The sequence below is a fragment of the Peromyscus eremicus genome, chromosome X (genome assembly GCF_949786415.1).
Source record: "Peromyscus eremicus chromosome X, PerEre_H2_v1, whole genome shotgun sequence".
NCBI classification, from domain to species: Eukaryota; Metazoa; Chordata; class Mammalia; order Rodentia; family Cricetidae; genus Peromyscus; species Peromyscus eremicus.
Window position 1 is genome coordinate 76651534 of NC_081439.1, and position 23769 is coordinate 76675302.

The window sequence follows — 23769 nt, forward strand, 5'->3', positions numbered from 1 at the left end:
ACAACAGTTCAGTAACAATAGCCTCCATTTGTGTATGCATTGAATAACTTCTCTGCCCTAGCTTCTTTATTATGTACTTGGTAGGGGGTGGGTATGATTAGAAGACATTATGCAAATGTATACAAATATTACAATAAATCCATTTTACAATTAATATGCCATAATTAAAATGAATACAAATAAACAGAGGAGAAGAAGGAAATAAAGGAGGGAAAATGGAATAGGACACCATTCTTTTTCATGAGGTTATGTTCATCTGGTCACAATAGCAGAGTTATAAAAAAGTGTGATAAATTCTATGACTAATATATGGACAAAATGTGATTGATTGATTCACAGGAATAAATGTGTTTGCTTTTATAGAGAAGGTGATATTTAAGTAAAGTTTATTTGTAACAAGTGATGTGACTTTAGCATAAGCCCATAACAAAGAGCTTCTAAAATAGGGCACGTATTGGTTTTTAGAGGTGACCTCTTTGATTCTTAGCCCCCACATCAGGCAGCTCACAGATTCCTGTAACTCCTGGTCCAGGGAGTCCAACATACCTTTGACCTCTGTGGACATGTGCACATATACAGAGATAAACAAACATGTAGATATTAATAACAGTAAAAATATTTTTAAGGAACTTTTTAAGTAGTTTAAAATGGAGTGGAATTTTCTATGGTCAAACAGTACTCCCTCTTCCCTCAGTAAAATTTCCACAGCCATTTCTCACAATTATTCTTTGTACATGAAATTCTAAACAGTCTTAATAAATAAGAAACACAGAGCCAAATACAGAGGAAATAGCAAAAGAGATCAGAGAAATAGCCATGACTAGCTATAGCTTACCACCAGCAGTAGCTTCCCCAGAGAAAGAACTTCTTCCTGTCTGACTTGTCTTTTTATTGCCTTTCTGTTCTGCCTTCTCATTGGCTCTAAACCCAACCACATGACTTCCTCGTCACTGCCTGTCTATACAGACCTCCAGGTCTCTATGGTTGGTTCTGGGATTAAAGGTTCATGTCACCACGCTTGTCTGTGTCCTTGACCACACAGAGACTCTGCCTGCCATGTGATCAGATTAAGGGCATGTACTACCACCACCTGACTCTGCTTATGGCTCACTTTGACCTCTGATCTCCAGGCAACTTTATTTATTAACATACAAATAAAATCACATTTTAGCACAAATAAAATATCACCATAATTCCTCAAAACATTGTTAAGTATAAGCTGTTTGGACTGAAGAGTTTATGAACACTGGATTTAAATGTTACTTTTGCCCTTAATTCTTTTTGACCTGAAAAATTCTATTTAAACTCCCAGAGTTACAATGTTCTAATTAGGTTAAAATGAAGAAAACATTAATTCATTGAGTAGGAGTGTGTGTATGTGTGTGTGTGTGTGCGCGCGCGTGCTGTGGCATAATGCTTTTGTACACTGGTTTAATAAAATGCTGAATGGCCAGTAGCCAGGCAGGAAGTATAGGCAGGATAAGCAGACAAGGAGAATTCTGGGAAGAGGAAGGCTGAGTCAGGAGACACCAGCCTGCCTTCCAGGGAGCGGCATGTAATGGCACACAGGTAAAGCCACTGAACATGTGGCAACATATAGATTAACAGAAATGGTCTGAGTTTAAGTGTAAAAGCTAGTCAGTAGTAAGCCTGAGCTAATGGCCAAGCAGTTTTAATTAATATAAGCCTCTGTGTGTTTACTTGGGTCTGAGCAGCTGAGGACTGGGCAGAACACAGGAAAACTTCTGGCTACGTGTGTACCCCTTAACTAGTGTGCATGGTTAATACTTCTTAGGTACTACATAAATTACTTCCTCCAATATGTTTAGAAGCAATGAACATTGCTCACTTCTACAAAAAGTAATTTGCATATTGAATAAGAAAAACTCTGTGCTTCCAATTTATTTTTCCAGGAAATTTTCTCCAATAGTAAAGATACTGACTAGTATTCCACTTTTGTATAAACTCTAAAGCAAGGAGAACCTGTTGCATTCTAACACCACAATCTATATATTCTTTCTAGCAATCAATAAGATACTTATTCACAGATTTACTCAGAATTTACTAATACCTCCATGAAAAATGGTAGATGTTTCATATGATATAGAGATGCAAATGTCATTGTCTCTACTTACAATTAAGTCATACAAATATGACATGGCAAACAACTAATTATAATTCAAAAGAGTGCATAAAAAGTGACCTAAATAGCTTAAGGTCAATTCCTAAGAGGGAATGAGTATCAATATTGCAAATTTGTCATGGAAAGCTTCTGGGAATTTGTCTTAATTAGGGTTTCTACTGCTGTGAAGAGACTTCATGATCACAACATCTCTTATAAATGAAAAATATTTAAGAGGTGGCTTACATTTTCAGAAGTTTCATCCATTATCATCATGGTGCAACATGGTGGCATACAGACAGACATGATTCTAGAGAAGGAGCTGAGAGTTCTACATCCTGATCTTTAGGCCACAGGAAGTTATCTAAGACACTAGGCATGATGAGCATATATGAGACCACAAAGCCTGCCTCCACAGTGACACACTTCCTTCAACAAGACCATACCTACTCCAACAAAGCCACACCTCCTAATAGTGCCACTTCTTATGAGCTTATGGAGGCAATTACATTCAAACTACCAGAGAATTTATATTTAATTTGAATCCTAAAGTGTGGGTAAGTTTGAGTAGATGAGAAGTTGATTTTTAGGTTTCTAAGTAGAATAAATAATACAAATTATGCAGCAACATAGTAACAGAAGGCTTTTACTGGAAACAGGGTGGAATTCTGACTTTACCACTTACTGTTTGTATGTTACTAAGCAAGCTTTTAAAAGTTTTGAACCTCAGTACTCTCATATATAAAAGAAGAATATGAGGGATATCTGACCCATAGAATTATGGATTGATTGTGATAATTCATGAGAAGTACTTCCCAAATTGATGGTATATGGTAATACATGTTTCATAAATGATATATCACTATAACTAAATATGCACATATTAAATTGCTAAAAAAACTTTCCTGGAGTGGACTGAGACATACTACTTTTCTAAATAGAAGTATGCACTGATATATGAGTATATATAAAGATAAGTGCTTGGGGATAGTTAATGCTATGTTCACTTAGCAGAATAATAGTAGCAGGCCCTCCCTTAGCACTTACGACATATCCAGCCACATCACCAAGTTCCTTCTTGTGCAGCAGGCTTCAAATACAATCAGAAAGTGGTTGGTTACTCCTATAAAATTTGTGACAGTATTTCAACAGTGGATATATATTTTCAGGTCAGTGATCATTGTAGCTCCCAGAGTTAGCAGCTGAGTAAGACCTGTTGATCATTTTTTCCCCTCTAATAGTGTTTATACATGTAGAATGTTCTCTAATCAAATCTCCCCTTCCCTGCATGGTACATAGTAAAACATGCAGGGTCTTGACATAACCAAAAGCAATGACAATATTCTGTATTGTATAGGTGGGTCTATGTGATCCCCACTGACTTACATTTTAAATGGCTACAATCCATACCTGGTACTGGGTTTTTTAGCTGATCAGAAGGTCATTGGCCTTACTAATATAATTTTACTAAAGAAACATGGTATCTGCCTTCTAAATGCTTATCTTTATATCATTAGACTAATACATCTCTTACCCTTCATCAGATAAGTTTGCTTGCCATAGATGATAATTAATGTAGAAGCAGTGAATTGGTCAATGTGAGAATAATACACCAGGTAGTGTTCAATACTAAATTGGACATTTATATCACACCTTCTCCCTGGAAAGCTCAGGGATCATTACTGAAGTAGGAATATAAAGAAAGAGGTGGTTGAAAGAGCTAGAGACAGTGTATAACTTCAACAAAATAGTGTTTTCTGGACATGACAGGGCTGTTGCACACATGAACTAATATCTATGATGATTGCATACATAAAGTCGAACAAATCACTCCCAGAATGGAACTCTTGAAGTCCCATTCTTATCTGTCCCCATGTGCTCTCTATTGCTGTGACAAACACCATGATCAAAGCAACTTGTGGAATAAAGAGTCAATTTGTCCCATACATCCACATCACAGCCTGTCACTGGGAAATTCAGGGCAGAAACTCAAGGAATAGGCCATGGAAGAACACTGCTTACTATGTTACTACTTACAGCTTGCTCACAACCCAAGACCAGCTACCTAGGATTCACATGGCCCCAGTGAGCTGTGTCCTCCCACAACAATCACTAATCAAGCCATAGGCTTTCCTACAGGCTAATCTGATGGAGAAAATTCCTCAGTTGATAGTTCCCTTTCCTAGATGTTTCTAGGTTTGTATCAAGCTGACAAAAGCAGACAAACCAGCACAATAGTTGAGGAAAAATTGGCAACTGATGACTGCTGTGGGAGTGGGAGTCAGTTTTATTTAGGGATGTGTTTCTTGATAGAGTATCTGTGCTCCAGCAGAAGGTCCTGCAACTATGTATTTACTGGCATCACTCAGTAACTTCAATGAGTTTAAACACAGAGCAATTATGAATGATAGAAGAATAGAGAAGGAAAAGGAAAAGAAGGGATGGAAGGGTAGGTTTTATCAAAACACACATTATATGTATGTGTGAAATTATCAAATAATAAAAATAAATAGAAGTATATATAAATGAAATTTTTGTTAAGGTTGATAAGGGTAATTTGTAGGGGTTTGAGATAATTGGGCTACAGGATTTTATTTCTATTAAAATGTACTGAAATATCCCATATCCAAATTAAATCTATTTTTTCTTCAGTTCTCTGCTGTAAAATAGATATTGGGGCGGGGGGCAGATTGCAAGTTGGCTTAGTAAGTAAAGGTACTTGCCACCAAGTTCAACCCCTAGATATTCATGGCTTAAGGAAAGGACAGGCTTTCACAAATTGTCTTATTATATCCATATGCATACCATGACACATATGCCTCCCAAACGTATGCCTGCACATCCACAGTTACCCACATACCAAGAGGAGAGAGAGAGAGAGAGAGAGAGAGAGAGAGAGAGAGAGAGAGAGAAGACAGCAATTAAATAAATGTATTTTTTAAAGAGAGATACAATTTCAAAAGAGAAAACAACTGATTTTAAATATACAGTAATATTGATGGAAAGTATCACAGATGACTATGATGTTCTTTTTTATAACTATAATAAAATTAAGCAATAAACACATTTTGACATTTGTCTTCCATCTTACTTTACAAAATATTTGTAAAGTATGCCCATTTTCACTTTCTTCTTGCTTAACAGAAGGATTTCTTGATCTGGTTAATATGGAACTGTTAACTGATGATAATTCCTTTCCAAGCACTTAAGGCGTCAACACAACACTCATTTGATTCTTCAAGCACCATTAAATTAAACCTCTAACAGCACTATAAAATGTTAGTAGCACATGTAATTATAAGTCTTTGGTGTTTATCAGTGGGCCACTATCTTCAAATGGCCAACTACCCAGGTGATGGCTCCACTATCCCATCTAATCAGGCAGGGAATTGCTAAAGTGATGTACAGCTAAGTATGTCACTATCAACACTGCTTACACTGGGGAGAGCATGCTAAAGATCCTAAGAGGTATTCGGTACTCTTTAAACCAATTCAGCATGTGGTCTTATTGAATCTAAGAACACAGGAAATATAATTTCAGATCTAAGCTGTTAAATTTCACTTAGTAAAATATCAAATTATGTTTTAGTAAGTCTCAATATTTCATAATAAACATCTGCAAAGGGAATAAACAAACTTCTGCAGAGCAATGATTGTAAGTTCCTTTGCTGAGTGGTAATTTGAAGCCTAGCTTATTCCTACCTCTATGCAACAAGCATGTTTTATTTGCTATGAAATCACAAATAGCTCTGAAGTAGTAGTATCACCCACTAATATATTAGATTTGATGAGTAATATATGTCATTTACCAACACTACTGGATTTTGGCATTCAATTTCTAGTCTTCTCTGGGAATGTGAATCATATATTCATTATATGAACCCTGAGCAATCCGAAATCTATGTCCTATCAAAATATATTGTGGTAATATATATGTGGGTTGTGAAATATATCATTTGTTTATAGGCAATTAACCTGTGTCTCAGGTAGTATAATATGGACCATCAAGCTTTGAAGAGGAGAACCATAGTTTTTTGGTTTTTTTTTTTTTTTTAGTTTATTGTTTTGCTATTGAGAATTTTCCTGAATTGGTTTTACTATTTAATGCTGAAGTGACTCTGTATTGAATTATCTGGACTAAATGACAAATCTTTTAGTTCTTGAAATTCTTACATCTCTCCTGGATTTGCGTGTGTGTGTGTGTGTGTGTGTGTGTGTGTGTGTGTGCTGGAATAAACATACAGTTGACAAAACAAAAAAGCAACAAGCCTATATAATATGACATATTACCAATCAATATCAGCAAACAGTATTCAATAGGATTTTATTACACTAGAGTCCGACAGATTGACTAGGAACTGAGTATGAGGGAGTGCAGATGTGACTTTCTAAGAGAGAGATTTAAAACAACCCACTACAGTGCAAGTGGTAGAGTGCAGTATCTATAGAAACTGGAGATGATTTCCATATCCTAGTTCTAAGATAAAGGAAAAACAAAGATCAGTTAATAAAATGACATCCAAACACATCTTCCCCAGTAGCGATTGAAAATAAAATTTTGTATGGCAATGAATTACAGGGTGATGAACAAAGAGTTTCACTCAGAGAAGCACGTATAAGAATACAAACCTTATCACTTGTACTACTTGTACCACTTGGTTCTATGACTGGATAAATTCTCAGAATCTTCATTAGTGATGTAAGGATGCATGTTTTACACAGAATAGTGTTCACAGTGATCAATCAAAAATAGAAACATATTCTGTGAGAAAATAAAAGAGCGTGTACAAAAGATTATTTTTTTCCTCAAGAAGTTATGTCCTTGTAGGTTTCTCTAAGAATCACTTGGTTCAGCATGCTAACTTAACTATTTCATGTATTTACAATTATGTTGGAAGGGACAACTGCATAAGCAGTTTTCTCTCATATAATTAAGTGGGAAACTTGTGGAAAGTTCAATTAATGTAGATTCTAAATACAAAGAACCTATAAAACACATTAGTTAAAATGTGAATCCACAAACAATTTTAACACAAATTAGAGAAAAGGTAAATTCACACAAATTTTAAGTTTCTCTCAACACTGGACATCATCTTTCCCTTACAAATTTTAAAAATCAGGAATAATACAGAGAACTATATTTAGTATCTTAGAAATTGTATTTAACAGGCTAGAAATGAAGAATGGTATAAACACAAAACACACACATTCGATTGACTTGCTTGTGAATATATGGAATCATTTCTTTAGAAAACATTTTGGCCATTGTGACTTTGCTGATATTTTATATTCTGCCTCTGCTCCTTCCCAGCCAACTGCTTTTTCTCTTCACATCTCTTCCCCACTACTTTGAGTTTGTCTACTATGTAAAATTGCCTTGATCTTGCCTTAACCCTGCAACACACATCAGAGTAATCTTTCTAAAATGTAAGTCTGGCCATGTGACCACCCTTCTGCTACCTTACCCTCAACCAAAAAGCTTTCATAAAATTCATGATGAGTTTCAGGATCACTTACAACACATAACATTTTGTTCAATATGTATTGTAAACTAAGCCCTTACAATGTGTTCAAAATAGTATGTCACACTCACTTTTTCTTTTTTTATTAAGAATTTTTTTTCATTCATTTTACACACCAATCAAAGATATCTCTCTCCCCTCTTGCCTCCCCCCAGCCTCACCCTCCCAACCTACTCCCCACTCCCCCCAACAAGAAGGCAAGGTCCTCCCATTGGGGAGGCACATCCATTAGAAGCAAGTCCAAGCCCTTCTCCCTGCCTCAAGGCTGCACAAGGTGTCCCATCATAGGCAGTGGGCTCCAAAAAGCCCTCTCATGCACCAGAGATGGATTCTGATCTTACCGCCAGGGGGCCCCCCAAGTAGATCAAGCTACACAACTGTCGCACCATGCAAAGGGCCTAGTCTAGTCCCATTCAGGCTCCACAGCCATTGATCCAACTTTCATGAGTTCCCACTAGTTTGGTTTGGTCATCTCTGCAGGTTTCCCCATCATAATCCTGATACACTTGCTCATAGAGTCAAAAAGAAAGAAGAGGGATTCTACCAGCAAGTGCATCATTTTTTTTTTAATGAAAGCATATATTGTGTTAATCAAAACACAGTCAGTCATATTTCTAAAGTCAGAGAGCCCCCACCCTTTATCCAAAGCTTGCCACCTTTCCCCTATATCCACTCCACATAAATGGACTGGCCCTTAAGGTAGTAGTATGTAATGCAAAATGCAGTTTGTAATAGAGAGTGAAGGGCAGCAAAAGCATATTGACATTTTCTAGAGCCTGCAAGTGTTCAAAGCTGATTGATCATTCTTAGCAGGGGAAGAAATTGAACCCTGATTAGAAGCAAGAGTTTGAGTTGCACATGCCTATGAGATTTGCAAGTGCATTTGTTCAGTGGCATTTTTAAAATTATGAGTCTAGCGCATATATATATATATATATATATATATATATATATATATATATATATATATAATGAATGCTAACTGAAGGTAGAGCGTGAGTTAGCAAGTACAGGTTAAAAACAAAAAACAAAAAACGGGATCCTGAGAACCCCAGGACATGCCTAACTATTGTAGAAGGGCATACAGCTTCCTAAAAGTGATACAGTGCCTATTTCTTTCTGAACTCATTGCTCAGAATTTGAGTTCTGTTTTGGGCATGCTCTATGCATGCTCAGTCCTAGTCTTGTAAGTATGTCACGGTTCTTTTATTTGAAGAAAAGTGTTAACTTGGTTTACAAAGTTAAATACTAGAAGACCAATAACTGAAACAGAAATACCTTGTTTTCCCCCCATTTTCCATTTTCTGCTTCTTTGCAATAAACTTGTTCATTTCCTTTGCCTGTGTCTTCCAGTTTTTAGTTCCATATTTCTACAGAATATGCTGATACTAGAGGCCTTTGATTTCTCATTTTTATGTGGTCGACAATGTTGCACAATGGATAATAATTTAGTTATCGTAAATATATTTTGTCTTCACACACATTCAAATCCCATTTCCATTTTTTCTCAGTGTAGGTATATCATGATTATGGGTTAACAATACTCAGCATTTATCTTGATATAAGTATGTAAATACTATTTGCTGCTTAGCCATGTACTATGTTATGATTCTTTATAGTATTTTTTCTCTCATAGAGTTAAATATAACCTCAGTTATTCATTTGTCTGCTTCATCTAAAACCTGACTGATAGAAGTATAGATATTATCTCAGTACACATGAGATTATTGATCATGATTTGGCTCCTTTTGCAGTAAAACATCTTGAAGCCCTCTGTCTTTCTGAACCAACTAATCAAGAAGAGCTGCTCTCTCAGCTCACATTACAGCCTCCTTCCTCCTGGGATTACTTTCACTAACACTTTGGGTACCAATTTGGCTCTTTACTGTGTTTGTCCTCTTGTGTTCTGCTCTAGTGCTTCCATAGATCATGACATTTTTCTTTTATGGTTTATCTTCTCATTTCAATCAAGCAAATTTCCCAATAGCATCTGGAAAATGGATGATAAAATTCATTATGGAGATCTATTTTTTTTTTCTGAAAATTGTTGCACGAATCCTAGTTGGTCTTATAATAAAAAAACAGAGCCAGATATTGGGGTAAATGTAGAAAAATCAGACAGACAAAGGAGCAAGCCTCTAGAGAAATTTCTCACCACTACTGAATATTGAGGCTGAAAGGGAGGTGAGATTCTGTCTCCAGGAATCCTCAGACTGAATGCCTTTTAATCCTCAGCAGAAAAAGCGCCAAACTCGTATCTCCTCCCACCTTATATTCCTTTCTCTGCCCAGCCATGTCACTTCCTGTCTCAACCTGTTGCTAGGATTAAAGGCATGTGACTCCCAAGTACTGGAATTAAAGGTTTGTGTCACCACTGCCCCGCTGTTTCTCTTTTAGACTGTGCTCTAGTGTGGCTTTGAACTCACAGAGACCCAGATGGAGCTTTGCCTTCCAAGTGCTAGGATTAAAGCTGTGTGCCATCATTGCCTGGCCTCTATGTTTAATCTAGTGGCTGGCTCCATCCTCCTATATTCAGGCAAATTTTATTTGTTAGATTAAAAACAAAACATCACTACAGAAAACACTTCTGGATTAATCTCATATTTGTCTAAAATATTTTCCTATAAGAATTTTGAAGGGACTTACATTACTGTCATGGACATTCTGGTGTTGATTTAAATTCTTGAGCCTCTCCTCACCTACCCATTTCCTCCTTTGTCCTCCAATCCTATTTTCTCCCTTTTCCCTCCTTTCCCTGCCCCAATTTTCCCTACCTTCTTCACCTCTTCTTCCTCTCTCCTTCTGTTTCTGCACCTGCTCCCCCAAACAGGCCCTTTAATTTAGAAATAAATCTCATTTAGTTCTGGGATTTTTTTAAAAATAAATTTCTTTATTCTGCTTCTTTTTTTCTTCTCTTTATCTAGAATCAATGTTGCCAGACTGTGTATCTTGGTACCTTGTGTAATTCTATTCTAATTTTCTTTTAAGTTTCTAGTTTACATTCCCTATTTTTACTTTTCTTTCTGAGAGACACTTTAAAATTTATCATCTGACCCTTCCATAGATGTTTTTTATATGAAAGCTGCATGTTAATTTCAAGAAACTTTTTATTATTTTAATACTTCTTTTTTATATTAGATAGTTTTTATGACATGAATACATCCGATTTTATCTGCTTTTTCATATTGCTTAGGATACAAAAATATATTTTCAGGTTTTTCTTCTATTTCCTGTATTCCTGTATTTCTTCTATTATATTTTTTTCTTTTTTGGATATATGTACTGTTTTAAGGATTTCACTCAAATGTGGAATGCTGTTTGGTTGCCTACTCATATATAGCTTAGAAATTATTTGTGTATAGACAATTGTCCAAAGTGGTTACTTTTCTTTTGCAGAAAATAGATGTTTGAACCTATGAGTAATATGTCTAAAAGTATTCTGACACTGTCACACATTTTTACTAACATATTCTTTGTAGTAAGTTTCAAAAGCAGAAAGAATATTTTTTTTTATTTTCCAATATTAGACTATTCTAAGTCCCTCTAAATTCCTGATGACTTTCAGAACCAGTTTGCCAATTATACACAGACATCTGCCAGGGTTCTAACAGAATTTACATCAAGTCTGTAGATAATTTGGATAGTATTACCACGTGACAATATTAAGTCTTCAAAACCATGAACATGGGAATTATGATGAGTATTTTCAATCTTCATGTATTTCTTTAGAAATGCTTTATACAATTTTAGGGCTATAAATATTGTACTTCTTTGGTTAAATTTCTTCTTAAGCATTTTATTTCTTTTAACATTCTAAGTAGAGTAGTTTCTTAGCTTCATTTTTTTGGTTGTTCATGTTAAGTGGGCAGAAGAACAATTACATTCTTATGCAGATCTTATATTCTTTCACTTTGCTAAACTTATCAATGCTTTTCATATTTTGGGATTTTTCTACACATGTAATCATGATATCTGTGACTAGAGATAATGATGGAAACTTGTAATATATAAAAAATAATGATTTTTTTCCACTTGGATACCTGCTTACATATTTTCCCTTTCCTTGTCTAATTGTCTAGGATAGTACAGTATGGTATTGAATAAACATGGCAAGGGTGGCTGTCCTCCACATACTCCAGACAGGAGAGCCAAATGTATATCCATTGTCACTAACTTTATTAGCACAATTTTCTGCTTGTTTGTTTGTTTATTTAAATATAATTCCTGTAGGATTATGAGGAAGTTCCTTTTATTTCTGTATTTTGAATTTTATCATGAAAGGGTGTTATATTTTATCAGGTGCTTTTCTACATCTTCTACTATAGCAGTATAATTTTTTCCTCATTATATGTTAACCATTCAGATGTTAAATTTAGCTTGAAATCCTGGTATATAAGTTTCATTTGATCATGATGTGTAATTGTCTCTATGTGTCAGCAAGTTTGGTTTATAATTATTTTTTGGAGAACATTGATAATTTTCCTTGGATATTTTGATTTGGGATAAGAGTCATGCACACCTTGGCTGATGTGTATTCTTTCTTTATCAGTTTCTTGGAAAAGTGTGTGGATAATTGGTATAATAATTTCCTAAATTTTGTATGTGTAGCAGTGTTTTTTGACTGCTAATTCATTCATTCTTCTCATTGTTACATCTGTACACATTTGCTGTTTCTTTTTTATTAAGAAATTGTTTAATTCATTTTACATACCAATCACAGATCTCCCTCTCCTCCCTCCTCCTGCCCTTTTCACCTTTCCCCTCAACACATCTCCCATTCCCTCCTCCAATAAAGCAAGCCCCCCCCATGGGGAGTCCACAGAGCCTGGTACATTCAGTAGAGGCAGGTCCAAGCCCCTCCCCCTGCATCAAGGCTGTGCAAGATGTACCACCATTGGTAGTGGGTTCAAAAAGCCAGCTCATGCACCAGGGATGTATCCTGATCCTACTGCCAGGCAGCCCCTTAAGCAGATCAAGCTACACAACTGTCTTGCTTATGTAGAGGGCCTCGACCAGTCCCATGGAGGCTCCACAGCTGTTGGTCTGAAGTTCATGAGTTCCCACTAGTTGGTTTAGTTGTCTCTGTAGGTTTCCCCATCATGATCTTGATGCCCCTTGCTCATAGAATCCCTCTTCTCTCTCTTCATTTGGACTCCTGGAGCTCAGCCTGGTGCTTGGCTGTGGATCTCTGCATCTGCTTCCATCAGTTACAACCCACAGCTTCAGAAAAGCTAGCTAACAAGGAGGACCCTAAGAGGGACACATGGATCACCCTGGGAAGGGGAAATAGAGGAGATCTCCATCAATAAACTGGGGATGAGATGGAGCAATAGAGGGTGGGGGATGGGGAATGAGAACATGAGGGAACAGGATTGTCGATCTGGAGCAGGGACAGAGTGGAGGAGCAGTGAGGGAGATACCATGATGGAGGGAGAAGTCATGGGGAAAGGCTGGGTGCTGGGGAGGTTCCCAGGAATCCACAAAGATGATGCCAGCTTAGACTACTAGCAATAGTGGAGAGAGTGCCTGAACTGGCCTACCCCAGTAATCAGATCAGTGAATACCCAAATATTACCATTTTGGATGTTTCTACTTAATTCATTTTCAATAATAACTCTCTAGAAATTTGTCTATTTAATCGATCTAATTTATCTTCATATGATTGTTTATAGTATCACTTTATGATTCACTTCTTTTCAGTAACATCAATCTTATCTCTTTTATCTGTGATAAGAATAATTTGAATATTCTACTTTCTTGACTAACCTAAATTTCTGCTGTTGTTTTTTTTTTTATTTCCTTGATTTTTCCTATAGGTTTTCTACTTTATCAGTCTCTGTTTCTTTATTATTTCATAATTTATTATTACTTTAGATTTATTTGTTCTTTTTGCATCTTAAGTCAGATTTGGGATACTGTGGGTTTTCTCTGATAAAACCTCTCAGCTGGTTGCCATCTGCAGTATCTGTAGCCTAGTGTTTTGCTTTTGTCCTGTGGCTGCTCTTATACAGCATTGCTGTTTTCTTTCCATGGCCTCTAGCTTTTTGCTAGAAATAGCACATTAGGTAAAATATATATATATATATATATATATATATATATATATATATATATATATATTACAACAATTTTAGATGTTCTTTCTTAGTCTTCTTGAGATTAATATTTTCTTGCTTGTATGTACTATGACTGGCTGGGTAATTTTGTGAAGTGCATTTCTCAGCTTCACTCCCCTTCCCCAAAGTAATGTTAAGTGGTGTGTTCAGGCATCCTTATAACTCGTGGATGGGAATCTATTCCTTACCAAATGGGTAAACCATAAGTTAAAAAAAAAAAAACTGAATCATGAACTGGCTAACATTACTATAACTGATCATTGTAGCTAGAGTTTTCCTACCTGGCCCACAGTCAGGACAAATCTCTCTCACCTGCCAGTCCCACAGCCACTCAGACCCTACCAAGTAAACACAGAGACTTATATTGGTTACAAACTGTATGGCTGTGGCAGGCTTCTTGCTAACTGTTCTTACAGCTTAAATTAATCCATTTCCATTAATCTATACCTTGCCATGTGGCTCATGGCTTACCGGCATCTTCACATGCTGTTTCTCATCATGGTGGCTGGCAGTGTCTCTCTGACTCAGCCTTCCACTTCCCAGCTTTATTCTCCTCCTTGTCCCGCCTACACTTCCTGCCTAGCCAATGGCCAATCAGTGTTTTATTTATTGACTAATTAGCAACACATTTGCCATACAGAACATCCCACAGCACTTCCCCCCCTTTTTTTTTTCAAAGAGGAAGGTTTTAACCTTAACAAAGTAAAATTACATATAATTTGGGAATTTGGGCGTAGCTTCTCTTACTACTTCCTGCTGGAGGGGGGCGCTGTATCTTATGGGGATACAAAGAAAATTTTAGGATTATGGAATAGTCCATGAGGGTGTATTGTCTGAGCCAGATGCCTTCAAACCATTCTGGATGTTGGATCATCTGGGCCATGGTATCATCGGAGACCTTTCAGGGGGTCTTGGCTGGTCAAACCTGATGTATCTTAATCTGGAACAAATCCATAGCCTCTGTCTTTCTGTGGGAACAAAAGAGACTCTTTTCCAAAGCAACGTATCCTTATATCCAAATTTTGAAGTCAAGGTATCTTTAAAATATATATATTGGTTTAACTCAACAGCTTTTACAATCAAATGTTTTTCTGCAGTTAAAAATCCCAAAGACAACACAATCTAGATTCTCTGTGTAATATTTATCTTCACGTGGCTTATTTTTTATATTAACTTTACTGTCTTTTTAAAGACTTTATTTTTTAAAACTGTATTTGTTTATATAACTGTATATATCACCTTTTTTGTCTCTTTCAAGCCTACGTATATTTTACACACATTGCAAACTATTACATCTGAATCTGTCTTATGTGAATCTATTGCTTTAAACTGCAGCAGCTGTGGCTGCTGGCTCCGCCCACCTCAGCTTCCCAACATGGCGGTGGTAGTTTACTGCCAGCTCTGGGAGCTATCGTGGGTCTATGCTTTTATCCAAGCAGCATGTAGCCCAGAAACCTCTTTTTTTGTTTTGTACCAGCAAAGGCTAAATCCACCACACAGCTTAATGTGCCACTTGCAGAGGCCTCATTCCTGCCATACTGCAGCACACCAGGAACCCACCAGTAGCCCAAACCGGCAGCTGCCGCTCATTTGAGAGAGACAATTAGGAACTGTTTTTAGCTCCATTTTAGAATCTTTTTTCTCAGTTTTTAGGTGGAAACTCTTGCCACCACGTTGGATGCCATTTGTAGATGTAACCAACCATCTTATTTTTTTTTTGTTTGTTTGTTTTTGGGTTTTTTTTTTTGGTTTTTTGAGACAGGGTTTCTCTGTGTAGCTTTGTGCCTTTTCCTGTATCTTGCTCTGCAGACCAGGCTGGCCTCGAACTCACAAAGATCCACCTGCCTCTGCCTCCCGAGTGCTGGGATTAAAGGCGTGCGCCACCACCGCCTGGCAATCAACCGTCTTATTAAATAAGATACACAGAGCCGATTCAGAGAAGAAAGCCAAGAGGTCGGAGCTAAGAGCCTCACACTTCCTGCTTCAGTGATCCTCTTCAGTCAAGAGAGCTCTCCGAAAGGGGCCTACTTCCTGTGTGTATGTCTTTATATAGTCTAGCTGTTCTGCCTTCTCATTGGTTATAAATCTAAACACGTGACTGCCTTGTCACTGCCTGTATGTACTGCCCTCCAGGTCCTTAAAGGCGTGCACCACCGCCGCCACGCACTTGCTATGGCTCTAATAGCTCTGACTCCCAGGCAACTTTATTTATTAACATACAATTAAAATCACATTTCAGTACAAGTAAAATACCACCACAGATCATCTAGGTACATTTTCTACTTTCATCATCTGAAATATTGACTTGCCTAAATTCCTCACGCTCACAGAATTTACTGCCCTAAAATAACCCTATAGTGGGCAAGAAAGTTCTATCTCGGTGAATAATAAATCAAAATTAAATTACAAGTTGGGCATTTATGAACTGGTTTGATATTGTCCAATCAGTTGAAATTGCTATGTTTAAAAGTAAAAGAGTATCTTCAAGGATAGAAACTTACTCTATAAGACTTTATAAGTAAAAGTATGTTTCTCTTTACTGTGTCTCCATTTAATACCCTAATAAATCCTGTTCAGACATCTGGAAATATGAGAGCCACCTCATGGTAAAATAATGTTTCCTAATTCTGTAGTCACTTCCATAATTATCTTCACATAAAAACTGAAATTGCTGACTCTACAAATGAAATTCTTAACAGTTATTCAGTAAACAAAATGCTGCTCCATCACTAATATTATCAAGAAACCACTGTTACTAGGCACAGTGCCACAGGACTTTAATCCCAATATTCAAGTGTTTGAATCATGAGTTTGAGAACATGCTGGACTACATAACAAGTTTCAGTGTATTCTAGGCTACACAGTGAAATTCTGCTTTAAAAGGTTGAGGGTAACTCTGTATAATTTAGTAGTAGAATGGTTGCCATACACCAAGACTTGGGTTAAATTCCTAATACTCACCAACTCAAAAAATTCGGCCACTGATCCTCTCAGCACTAACAGAGTTAACACAAACTCATTATCTTGTGTCTTTTCTAACTATAGGCTTCAATATGTCCCAATTACAACATAGCAAGAACTACCATTACAGCCCTCAATGACCTCTCGATTTCAGGAGTCTTAGCAACTCATTTCCTTACTTTATAAGTTTTTCCTGGAATTCTAATATAAGAAATTGACCTCCGTCCTATGCTTGAATGTTGGGAATACAGCTGTCTGTCAATAGCTGCTTTGATCACCATGGCAACTTCAAGTTCCATATTTAGCTGACATAGAAGTTGCGGCATACAGATTCAGAGTCTGCTACCATTTGTAATCAGATTCTGATTCTACTTTCTTTCATAGAAACAGTCCCATGTAAGGTTGGCATGACTGTTAAGCCAACCCCACGCCACCCTCAACACACACAGGATAGAATGAAATCTGGCCATCTGGAATATGTACCTACAGTAGTTCACCTTCCTTTCTTCTTAGTCCCTTGACATGAAGTTGGAAGAAGAAGTCATTTCTCTTTGCTTTTTATCTTTGTTTGATTACCTAGGATCCCCGTGGGATAAATTGAGTAAAGAACAATGATAGTTTTACATATTTAACAATTGACATGGCTACATTATATATGATTGTGCTCAGTGAAGACTGTTTTGTTTTATGTGTTAATTAAGATCTATGACAAAAGAAGACCCAGTAAGGAACACATGCAATTGAACTTCCTGCAAACACTGGATGCCCCAGCAGACAATCAGATCCATCTGTCCACTTTCCCAAGCCATTGACCATTACTGAAGATGTACTATCTGCCGTTCATTGATTTGTGTCCTCAAAGTTACGTTAATGACTTTAACCCTACTATGTCAAAATGGGACTTTGTTTAGAAATAAGAACATTAAAGATATGATTAGATATGATGAGGTCATTGTGGAGAAGAGCACCTTCCTTATTAATATGACCAGTGCCTTTTCCAGAAGACGGCTGTATGAAGATACAGAGACATTGAAAAGAGCACTTGAAGATCGTGACAGAGAATGGAGGCAAACTGTGACACATCCAGACACTTGGAACGACCAGAGCTAAAAGAACAAGGAAAGTCCATCCACAGAAACTTTAAAGCCAACATGTTTATTTCAGATGAGGAGCCTCTAGAACACAGACAGAATAAATCCATTGTTTTAAGGCACTGAGTTTGTAGCACTTCATTAGAGCAGCCTCAGGAAAAACATACATCTTCTTTGGACTAAAGAACTGCAGAGGTTTCTTGCCTCACCAGTATGCTAAAACATAAATCAAGGTAACTGATGTCTCCTTCTACAAATACTAATGCCATAACACAAGCACTCACCAGCATGTCCTTATCCTTTTCTGAGCTCCAGGCTTCACTGATAGAAAAGAAAGCACTCTAATTTCTCTGAGGAACCACTGCTGTGCTCCTGAAGAAGGTGGTCAATGAAACTTTAACTTCCCCTAGGGGTCTAGCAGCCAATTTAATTGAGGAGCATAGTCAATCGCTGAAAATACTCATATTTAAGTTAGAAGATGGCAGTTAAAACCCCAGTTGGGTATTATTACTGACAGTGATACTGATTAATATAAACTTTATATTGTTAGTTCTTGGAGATTTCCTGACATTTTAAAAATTATATTTATTTCCTTCCCTAACTCCTACAACAACTACCTCCACTTTCTTGTACATTTAATTTTATGTTCTCTCTCTCTCTCTCTCTCTCTCTCTCTCTCTCTCTCTCTCTCTCTCTCTCTCTCTCTCCCTTCCTCCCTCCCACCCACCCTTCTCTCCTTCTCTCAGCCATCAAGTCCAATTTGTTCTGTTCATATTTTCTTTGATGCGAGGCCTTCCACTGGGGCATAGTCAGGATACACTCTTGGAGAAAACTGACCTTTCCCTTTCCCAACAGGTAACAACAGCCAGTACCTTCTCAGCTAAGGGTGGGACTTCATTCACAACTTCCTCTCCATGCTGGAATTTGATCTTGCTTAAGCTTTCACAGGTTTTGTGTTTGCTGTCAAAACTGCCATGAGTTTTCATGTGCCCTGCCATGTCCAGAAGATTTCCTTATAGTCATCTATCACATCTGGCTTTTATACTCTTTCTCTCTCTGCTTCAGCAGTGAGACCAGAGCTCAACTTTTTAACCACATAAGACACATATCCTCTATACCAATGTAACTTATGTCTTTCCACTTTTTGAAACCAATCACTAAGTTAATACATTTTATAACCACCTCATCGTGTGGTCCTTCTTCTCTGGTAACATGCTTACTTACCTTCCTAGGGAGACACTTATCATACACCCTAAATATAAAATGTTATCCGTAAAGCTTTAGTTAATTTGATGGCACTAAGGGATCAAATGTAGGATATGACTTAAAACTAATGCAGAATAATATATGCCACTTCAATATTAGCAAAGCAGAGAGGGCTCAGGGAAATGACTTAGTTAGTAGTGTTTGCTTTTCAAGCATGAGAACTTAAGTTCTATCCTTAGAACACATGTAAAAATGCCAGATATAATAGGATGTGTTTGTAATCCTAGCACTGGGTAAGTGGAGAATTCCTGAGGCTTGTTAGCATGCCAATCTAGTCAAATTGGTGAGATCTGGTTCAATGAGAGTCCCTATCTCAAATAAATAAATAAATAAACACATAAGGTAGAAATCAATTGAGGAACAATATCCAACTTTGTGCTCTGTCCTCTACATGCATGTGCCATACATATGCATGAGCTCACCCCCTGCCACTCACACTTACAAAGAAACTGGGAGGGCTTCCAGCAGTCTAACTGAAAATTGCCTTAGTTACTAGGTCCAAACAACTATCCTCATTAAATGAGCAGGTAGTGGGTTTCAGTTCCCTGACAGTCTGCAGAATTATTTTCTCAAGGATATCACTCTCTGTATAATTAATGTCCATTTGCATTTATACACAGTTTATTTATTTTTGAGATCATAACATACTTACAACATTTCTCCTGTGGGGCATACATGAGCTACAAAGATGGTGCTCAGAGGAAGTTAGCTTAAGTTGTTTACACTGAGAGTAGATACAAAGATCAGGAGATGATGTCAGTACATAAACAACTCATAAACAAGGAAATGAGTATAAGGCGACCTTTAAAATGATTGGTTGGTTCCTTCACCCCCTCCTAGGGTTTTGAGGTTTCTTGCTATAAAAGAGGCTTACTGCCTAACAATAAACAAGTTCTTGCTTGACTTGACTCCCTGCTTAGTCTGATTGTCTCTGAGTAAGAGGGAGGCTGAGAAACTGGTGAACTTACCTTTCCTCAGTTCCAGGCCACCTCTTCAGAGGTGACCTAAGTTCCTGGTGGGGCAAGACCCCACATTCTCCTATCCATTTCTTCCCGCCAAATACTCCCACATACTCCTTTTTGCTCTTTCAAATTTATGGCCTCTTTTCTCATTGTTATTACATGCATATATATCCCAATATAATGTGTTCAAACTGTATAATGTTACTTGTATCTATGTTTTGAGGGGGTGACCATTTGGTATTGGATATTGCTCTTCTCTGGGGAAGACCATCTCTCCCACCCTCAGCAGTCCTCAGTTGCCTGCATTTCCCTGTGTAAGGTTGAGGCCCTATCTGATTTCTGTCACTCACTTTGAAATGTCTACTGGTATCATCTTTGTTCAGCTCATGCTTAAGCAGTAACATTGTTGAAACTTTATGGCATTACTAAGAGACACAATTTCACAGAAAACTCCCTCAATATCTGGTTCTTAAAATATTCCTAGCCTCTCTTCAGAAATTTTCCCTGAGCCTTAGGTTTGGAAGTGTTTTATTTAAAAAAAAAAAAAAAGATTACATACTATCTTCACAGAGCTAGGTATCATACACAGGGCTGTGAAAAATGCTATGTAAGCACTCTCTACAAATGAGTACACCCACAGTCCTTGGCTCTTTGAGACAAAAATTTCATGATATAGTGCAAGCTGTCCTTGAACTCAAGATTCTTCTGCCTCAGCCTCCTGAGAGCTAGGATGACACATAAATGCAACCAAGCATGGCAGTAAAATAGATCTGTACATTTATCTGAGATAATATTCATTTTACTTCTTTGCTGTTTGTTTTTATGAACGTCATTTAATAATGATTTGATATTCTGCTGCTAATTTCTTTAAACAAATTAGTGGTGGTTGTTAACTGTATTCTTGCTTCTATTATTTGTCACTTGTCAGTATTATTGTTTTTGTGTGGAGTTTTTTTTTTTCTAAGTGTTTTTCTTTTGGTTTTATTTTTAGACATTGAACTGTAATATGCACGTGTGTGTGTGGTTTTATCGTCAATTCATTTGCTTAGGGTTTAAAGACATCTGTTACTTCTCCCAGTGCTAGGAATTGGGCACAAGATTTTACATATATGCTCTATGCCCCAGCCTTATTTCATCTTTTCTTTTGAGATAATGTCTCACTAAACTGTCTGGATTAGCTTTGAGCATATTCTGTAGCCCAAGAGTGCTGAATTTATAATCTTAATGCTCCATTCTCCTAAATATCTTAGATTTAAATCCATGCCTACTAACCTGGATATGGCACTTTTTAAATAATTGATTTCATGTCTTCAACTTATTTTGAAGATGTCTGTACCATTATGCCATTATGTCTTTGCATTTTGCTTCTTACCTTTTGTGAATATTTTATCTCCTCTCTCTCTTCTCTTTCTCATTCCATGTATTCCCACTCCTCTCATATTCTTGCATTCTGGGTGTTTGTATTATTGTCAAATCCAGCTTGCCAATAAAACTTGGTGGTTATTTGTTTTAATTATTTAATTTTCAGTTTTATTATATTTACAAATTCTTCCTTTCTGAAATCATATATATTTTTAAAGGTATTAACCATCATTATCATCATATTAATGTCTGAGGATTCAAAAATGGGGGCATTCATGAATCTATTTCTGTAGTTCTTTCTCTTCAATATATTTCTTGGTATATGTATCAATTTGTTACGGCTGAACATATAAGTCAAAATTTAAAGATGCTCTATATCATGTTGTATTTTATAAAATGTATATAAAATCTGCATTCTATAATTTCAGGCATAAGAAATAGAAATAGAATATCTTCATCATATTGGAAGCTAAGCTGACTTTAAATCATGTTAGAGTTCTTAGAGGGTTCCAACTCATGCTGTTTCATCCCCATGTCTATGGAAGAGCTCTCTAGATGTTGTTAGTGGAAGCCTGGAATGTTTGTTAGGGATCCTGGCTTTTGCAAACCTGGAACTATAATTTTGTTCATTCCAGTTTGCTGGGAATGCTGAATACTCAGTTCTGTTCTTCAGGTGTTTGCTGTTCTATTTCTTAGCCTCTAATCTTGAATAGCTTAAGGATTTAGGAAATACCTAAAATATAAATCTTAGAGAATCTGGTTCACAATTCTCTTCAAGTCTTTCATGCAAGGTTCTGGACTTTTTAAGTTCAGGTTGATTTGGCATCCATGAAGCTTGTGTGTTCTTTCCCTGGCACTAGGAGATTGACTGAAAATTTGTTTCTGTGTTGTGTGTCTTACCTACAGCCTTCTGTGCAGATTATCTCATCCTTTACTTACAAAAGATTTGAAAATTTCCTTGAGGAAAAAGTGACTCACAGAATGTATGTGAGCTTTTACAATAATCCCTTCTTCTCCCAAGTCAACTTGGTACTCACTAAACAGATAATCTTGTCTCCTATTAGTTTTCTGGCTGCCCAAAGAGGACTATCAGTCTGTTCTAAACTATTCCACTAAATTTGGATTAAATTCTCTACCTACTCTGTTGCAGGACACAGTTATAGAAATGCCTATTCACTCAAGATTCCAAGTTAAAAACTGGAATAAATGTCTGTTCCTACTCCAAATTTCCATTAGTCACAAAGTCTTTTTTATTTTATATAGAATCAGTATCTCTGATTGGGTATCCTCGCTTCCAATTGTTGAATTATTTGAGGTTACTTTTCATCTCACCATCTTGTTTAACTACTAACTTTCTTTTCCTGCTGTGGGATGTCATTCTGCATACTGTCAATATGTGTTGCTCTGATTGGTTGATAAGTAAAATGCTAATTGGCCAGTAGCCAGGCAGTAAGTATAGGTGGAGCAAGCAGATGAAGAGAATTCTGGAAGAGGAAGGGCTGAGTCAGGAGTCACCAGCCACACACAGAGGAAGCAAGATGTCAAGGCACAACTGAGAAAAGGTACCAAGCCACACGGCTAAACATAGATAAGAATTATGAGTTAATTTAAGTGTATGAGCTAGTCAGTAATAAGCCTGAGCTAATGGCCAAGCAGTTATAATTAGTATAAGCTTCTGAGTTATTATTTTATAAGTGGGCCACAGGACTGTGGGAGCCTGGTGGAACCAGAGAAACTTTCCAACTACAAATGGCCCCAAGACATAGTGGCAAGAGTTTCCACCTAAAACCTGAGAGAACTTAATAAGTGATTCTATAATGGAGCTAAAACTAGCTTCCTAATTGTGTCTCAGATAAGCCATGAGCAACAGTATGGTGAGCGCATGTGGCATGTGGCTTGAGCTACAGCATGGCAGATTCCTGCCCAGTTACACAGAGGTTTCTGTGAACCATGCAGTGCACTGCATGGTAGATTTAACTTTTGCTAGTACATACAAAAAAAATAGGTTTCTGGGTTATATGCTGCATGGACCCACTGCCTCCCAGAGTCACCAGAGAGCATGGTTCCCAGAGCTGGCAGTGAATTACCTCTGCCATATTAGGAAGCTGAAATGGGTAGAGTCAGCAGCCAAGGCTGCCACTTCAGTTTTAGCCATTCAGATTAACAATTTAACATCTCTCCTGGTCAGAGAAGGATTATACATTCACAATAAGTCAGAATCTGATGGAATAAACCTCTAAATGGTTTACAATGTGTGTGGGCTTAAAAAAGAGAGAAAAAGGAATATATGCAGTTATATAAAGAAATAGATAGTTTTAAAAAATAAAGTCTTTTAAAGAGACAATAAAAGTAGTATATAAAATAAGC